The following is a 6,879-nucleotide window of genomic DNA, read 5'->3' on the forward strand; positions in this document are numbered from 1 at the left end:
GGTTGTTTTATCTTGGTCATCCGGGTAAATGTATATTTGAAAGAATCCGGAGTAACCATCTAGAAAACAGTAGAAAGCATGACCATCTATCCTTTCGATCATTTGATCAATGAAAGGTAGAGGAAAATGATATTTCCTAGTTGCTTTATTTAGATTTCTATAATCTATACAAACTCTCCAACCAGTGGTGGTTCGTGTAGGTATTAATTCACCTTCTTCATTCCTTACAACTGTTATGCCTCCCTTTTTAGGTACACAATGGATTGGACTAACCCATTCACTATCCGAAATAGGGTAGATGATTCCATTGTCCAGAAGTTTAGTAATCTCATTTTTGACTACTTCCTTCATATTGGGATTTATGCGTCTTTGCCTATCCGCTTTAGGTGGCTTATCTTCTTCTAAGTGAATTCTGTGCATTACGATGCTTGGATTGATACCTTTTAAGTCTGAAATTTGCCAACCCATACTTCCTATCCTATTTCTAACAACTTCTTTCAATTTCTCTTCTTGATCTTGTGTTAATTTGTTAGAGATAATTATAGGTAGAGAATCGCCTTCGCCTAAGAAAGCGTACCTCAAATGACTTGGTAATTCTTTAAGTTCTAATTTAGGTGGAACTATAATCGAAGGCGGAACTGGTCCATTTTCTCGAATCAAAGGTTCTGGGTCCTTATCTTCTAGTTCCTCACTCATTATAGGTTCTATTATTTCTTCTTTTTGAACAATGTCATTTACACATTCTTCAATAAAATCAAGTTTCATACAAGCGAAATCCTCCATAGGATATTTCATCGCTTGATTCATATCAAACTCAATCTTATCATCTCCTATTCTTAAAACTACTTTCCTTTCCGACACATCAACTAGAGCACGTCCCGTGTTCATGAACGGTCTACCAAAGATTAGCGGACAATTTACGTCATAAGCAAAATCTAAAATAACGAAATCGGTAGGAAAAATAAATTTGTCAACTTTAACTAAAACATCCTCAATTATATCGTATGGTCTTTTAGTGGTTTGATCTTTGAGTTTTGTGGGCAAATTGCTTGACACAATCGAACTGCAATCTTCAGTTAGCGAAATGGATGAAATTCCTTCCCAACTGATTTTCTTTGAAATTAAATCTTTGAGGAATTTACCATAATTGGGAATTTGCGTAATCGCATCCATAAACGTTAAATTAATATGCAAATTTTTAAGTTTGTCTAAAAATGTTAAAAGTTGTTTATCATAGTCCTTATTGCGGACTTTGTGTGGAAAAGGTGGTTTGGGTACAAAAGTTTTTGTACTAGAGTCAATTGGTGCATCTTTTTGTTTCAAAGTATCTTCTTTGGGCTTTGGTAAATCAGTTCCAGGTAAGGTCGAATTTCCGGGCATTTCCGGGCCTAAGTAATTTTTCCGTGAACGAAGAGTGATAGCCTTAACATGCTCTTTCGGATTTTCTTCCGTATGGTTTGGAAGACTTCCCTCTTTGCGGGATGGAATTGATTTAGCGAGTTGTCCAATTTGAATCTCCAAATTATGGATGCTAGATGATTGGTTTTTAATAAGCTGATCGAATTTATTCTCGATCCGTTTAAAACCATCGTCGTGATTACTTATTTTTCCGCTCATAGCATCAATAAATTTGTCGATTTTAGAAGATAAAGTGCTAATCGTATCTCTCGATTGATTTTGATAATTAGTGGTACGATTTTGATTAGCATTATTATTATTATCTCTCCAGTTAAAGTTAGGATGATTTCTCCACCCAGGATTATATGTATTGGAGTAAGGGTTATTAGGTTGGTTTTGCCCTTGGATAAAATTTACCTGTTCAATTTCACTCATACCTTCGTAGTCCACATCCGTTTGGATTGGCTTACCAATAGAATCACACGGTGCCATAAACCTATCAATTTTGTGCGATAAGGCAGAAAACTGGGCTTGCAACATCGCAACTGGATCAAGATTCACTATACCTTTAACTGATGACGTAGTTGAGGATGATGGTTTCGCTAATGGTACGTGTCCACGTTCCATGGGCCACATACTGCTGTTGATTGCCATTTCCTCCAAAAGTTCTCTTGCTTGGGCAGATGTTTTCTTCATGAATAACCCTCCAGACATAGCGTCCAATGAACCTCTAGTTGTAGGATTTAGTCCATTATAAAATGTTTGCATTAAAAATTCAACGGGCAATTGGTGGTGTGGGCATAAACGTTGGAGTTCTTTAAAACGTTCCAAGCCTCATAAAGAGTTTCATTATCATTTTGAGAAAAAGATGTTAACTCTTTAATGACTCTTGCGGTTTTTGCTAAAGGAAAATTTTTTGATAAAAATGCTTGGGCTAATTGCTCCCAAGTCTCAAATGATGCGGCTGACATAGAAGTTAACCATTCTTTGGCTCGATCCTTCAAAGTAAAAGGAAAAAGGCGAAGTTTGATTGCTTCTGCAGTTACATCAGTAATTTTAAAAGTGTCACAAATTTCTAAGAAATTTGTCAAATGGGTGTTAGGATTTTCGTTAGGTAACCCGTAAAATGTTACGTTATTTTGCAACATATTAAGCAATGCTGACTTAATTTCAAAATGGTGTGCATTAATTTGGGGTCTAACTATACTGTTTGTTACACCGGCCACTCATGGCCTAGCGTAATCCATAAGTGTGGCCATAACTTCTGGCTCGGTAATTCTAGTTTTTATTGGGGTTTTGTTTTTGTTTTTCTTTTCTTTCTTGTTCTTTTTAAGAGTTCTTTCAATTTCTGGGTCAATAGGATCTGGTGACGTGCCTGAACTTCGAGAACTGCGCATGAACCTGAAATTTCGCACGAATCGAAACTACCTACAAAACAGAATTTGAAAAATAAATATGTTAGTAAATTAAAATAAATAAAATATAAAAGTTTGAATAAGTATAAATAAACCTAGATTCGAAATAAAACACGAAAGATTTAAAATTTTGTCAAAAATTTTGGCGTTCCCCGGCAACGGCGCCAAAAACTTGTTGAGCGATTTCCGCAAGTGCACGGTATACGCTTGTAGTAATAAAAGATATCGATCCCACAGGGAACGTTTTTCGAAACAAAACTTATTTATAATTGGTTAAATTTACTTTAAGGTTTATAATATGGAAAATCGTTTAATCGGTTTTGGTTTTGAAATTGCTAGAATGAGAATTAGGTTAGAGTATGAAAACGTTAGAAAATGCTCTGATTTAAGAATGAATTTGCAAGATAGGAACGTTTAGTACTTTTTAGAAAAGTAAACAAATGTATTTGTTTGCATTAAGCAAAGAAAACAACTTTAAACTTTGTATGAATTATAAAGATGAAATAAATGATGGAACCTCTAATTATTTGGCTTTGAACATGACAAAACCCTATCCGGGATAATTGCCCTTAATCAAATTAAAACTCTTTCGAGATAATAATTTGCCTAAGTGTTCAACAAAGTTTCCTTGTAAAGATTTTGAATTAAATACGTTTTAATGAAAACACCAGCATCCACTTCGGATCCTTTACCAAAGTGCTGCATAACAATCTATCGAATATAACGGACTTTATTAGATGAAATATAAATTGATACAAGTTTACAGAGAACATGGAGCATGGAAACATTCAACGGCTTGCAAGTGAACGGGTTGTCAATCCTTTCCTTGGGTTTCGTTAGAGTTTGTCAGGCTCAGGGGCGGATCCTCTACTCAATCTTCTCGTTGAATCTTCGTAATAGAGACTGGGTCGGTCTACTACCAAAATGAAAACTAAATTGGAACAATGTCTAAACGCTACTAAACTTGTTATTATTGAATAAACAATGTGTGTACATCACATTGCTTTTTACAGAATCGAAATCTAACTTCTGAATCACTTGACTCGGAATTTCTGCATAAATTCTATACTAATCTATTTCTTCTACATATATTCAACTCTCCATCAACTCTTTATTTATAGATGTTGAAGAGTCTTGATTGAAGTGTCGTGTCCGTTGTGGAGAGTCGTATCCGTTGTGAAAGGACGTCTTTATCCACCCGAGCGATCGTGTTTCGTTGAAAACGAAAGTGTGTAACTAGGCCTCTACAGACTCCTGCTCGTACCGAGAATGTTAAATTCTCTACCGAGAATGGGGGAGCATCAATTGGTCTTCAAACGAAGGGAAGGAGAAGCTGAAGAACGCGTGTCACGACCGAGAATTTGGGGGCCGCGGTCGCGGCACGGAACGTTTTTCACTTCTTCGGCTTTCGTTCTCGTCCTTGACTTGGCGTTATTAATTTTCGCCGTCTTCGACTCCTTTTGTAGGGTTTTTCTTCTGTTTTTGAGCTCTTTTCATTCCTATTTGGATTTTACCAAATATTTATGTACATTACAAGAAAGAAACATATTCGAGAGTAAAAGCTTTCTAAATAGTTATAAATAGCATAAATTCGTAGCAATATTGATGTAATTATTGATGATATTTTAGGTATATTTTGGGCTTAACACAAGTCCTCCTAGCGTGGTGATAAACATCCGGCATAATACCGCTTCACTAGCGCGATTAAGGCTAAGCAACATCCGATACTTTCTAGCATGGGCCTCGGGGTTATCTGCGCCCATGTAAACCGGGATATTAGGTATTTTGAAATGCCTATCTGTTTCCTCAGCTTCGATCCATGCCGTAAAGGGCGAATCACGATTGGCGAATGGATTATGCCTGCATTCTCTTCGTTTATGCGGAGCACCTCAGCTCTAAATAGATCTGCTAGATTGCCTGGATCCGCTCTGGGACGTCTCCTATTTGGAGATCGACTCGGAGGTCTCCTGTTTGGAGATCGACTCGGAGATGATGAGGAGCTAGATCCAGACGACGGATCTGATAGCGAACGCCCACCTCCACCTGCATGTCCTCCAGAAGGAGCTTGTCTATCTTCCCCTTGGTTCGGTGGTGGTTGTGGCCTATCCGGATGAGGTGTCTCTACTGGCCTCTTACTTGGTCTCCGACCGGAGGATGGGGGTGACCTACCTCGTCGGGATGACCTCTGCCTTGGAGGTGAAGGTGACTTTGACCGCCTGCTACTTCCCTTCTTTCTCTTTTTGTGTCTTCGGCCTTCTGATCCGCCTTCTGGGAGATTCGACCGCGGGCGACTTGGGGCACCTGATCCGCCCAGAGTCATCCTAGGGTTTACTGGTCCCCCCGGGAGAGTTTGGTCATTCCTTCGACTCCCTTCTGCTCCATTAGAAAATAGTTGTCGATTGAGTGGTGGGTTACCAGCTGCGACGGTAGTAATCACCATGGAATCTGCAGGTTGAGTTTGGAAAAATGAAGAATCATGGGCGTTCGATCCTATAGCTGCCTGTGGCCATTGAGATGCTGTAGGAGTGGGTGCCGTGCGCCGAAGCTCTAGAATTATCATGAACGACCTTAGGCGGTTCTCCATCTCATGTCAAAACTCTCTTCTTATGGATCCCGCACATATTTCGATGAATGAATCTGGCGATATACTCCTTTCACCATGCGTCGTAGGAGCATTTATATCAACGCGACCAGCGCTAGTTACAGGTTGGCTTGATGGTGTTACCAACGGTGTTTCAATCCCCGATGAGGGATTCTGTTCTCCACTCGTCATGTCTTACAACTAATGTTTGGGTTTATATGTGAAGCCTGCGAATCTAATGTTTGTTTTACTTGATGAATTTAGTTCGCATATGCGAAGCCTGCGAAGCTAAAGTTTGGTTTATTTGATGAATTTAGTTCACATATGCGAAGCCTGGATATGTTTTGAAGCTAATTCGCGAAGTGGTATATAACAAAAAATGGCAAACAACAACGGATTCTAACATTAAAATCATAACATTATCAAAATTTACAACAAGATTGCCACAATAACAACATTAAAATCACAACAATATCAAAATTTACAACAAGATTGCAACAATAAACTCCTAACAAAGCACATTCACTCCTAAAATGGTTGGTTAGTAGAGATTGTGTTGATAATCCGGTACCAATTTTGAAGCGGATGAGTAATCTTGGTGTGCATCGTGAGACAGGGGCGGAACCAGGGGGGTTGGGGGGGCTCCAGCCCCGGCCGGCCGCCCGAGAATTGAGAAATTTTTTTTTAGTAATGGTGTCTCGTAATATTTTAGAGAGAATTATATTGACTCTATGTAGTACTATATCAATGTTGAAAGGTAGATGGGATGGTTAAGGATGCTTGCTTTTATTTAAGAGGTCTTGTGTTCGATTCCCCTTAATCTCATTTTATTTTAAAATGGACTCTTTATTTTTATTTTCTTAACACTTTTGAATTCATTTTTAATATGTCTTTACCATTAAAAAAAATAAACATATTTAATATTCAATTAGTTCAATGCTAGCTTTCTAAAAAAATGATAATATTTTTACAGTTTTAATGCGTTGGAGGCTAAAAAAATTTTGCTCAGCCCTAACGGGCTGGACTTTGCAAAATTTACTGTCAACCGCACAGTTAATTTCGAATTTTTTTTAACGTTTTGAATTTTTTTTTATTGATATGTTTGAGCCCTGGGTTATTCGGGGTCCTGGTTCCGCCACTGCCGTGAGACACATCCATCCCAAAAGGTCTGGACTTCCATTTCTCATCCCAAAAGGTTTGGACTTCCATTTCTTTTTGGGATGAGAAATGGAAGTCCAGACCTTTTGGGATAGATGTGTCCCATGGTGCACACCAAGATTACTCATCCACTTCAAAATTGGTACCAGATTATTGGCACAATCTCTCCTAACTAACCATTTCAGGAGTGAATGTGTCAATCTTGAGGGAAGTTCATCCCTATACAGGAAGGAAAGTTATCTCCCCTGCATCCGAGGACGTCGCCTTCCACAAAGGGATGTTATGTATTCAACCACCTTCAGAAAAAAAATTAATCGTGTTAGGCAG

At 38.4% G+C, this 6,879-nt stretch overlaps 1 non-coding gene across 1 annotated transcript; it reads left to right on the top strand.

Moving 5' to 3' along the window:
• Positions 1-2,182: 2,182 nt before the first annotated feature.
• On the top strand, positions 2,183-2,288 carry LOC136204412 (small nucleolar RNA R71). Its single transcript, XR_010675254.1, has one exon. It is a non-coding gene; the product is annotated as a small nucleolar RNA R71 (small nucleolar RNA).
• Positions 2,289-6,879: the final 4,591 nt, after the last annotated feature.

This window comes from Euphorbia lathyris, chromosome 8 (genome assembly GCF_963576675.1).
Source record: "Euphorbia lathyris chromosome 8, ddEupLath1.1, whole genome shotgun sequence".
NCBI classification, from domain to species: domain Eukaryota; kingdom Viridiplantae; phylum Streptophyta; class Magnoliopsida; order Malpighiales; family Euphorbiaceae; genus Euphorbia; species Euphorbia lathyris.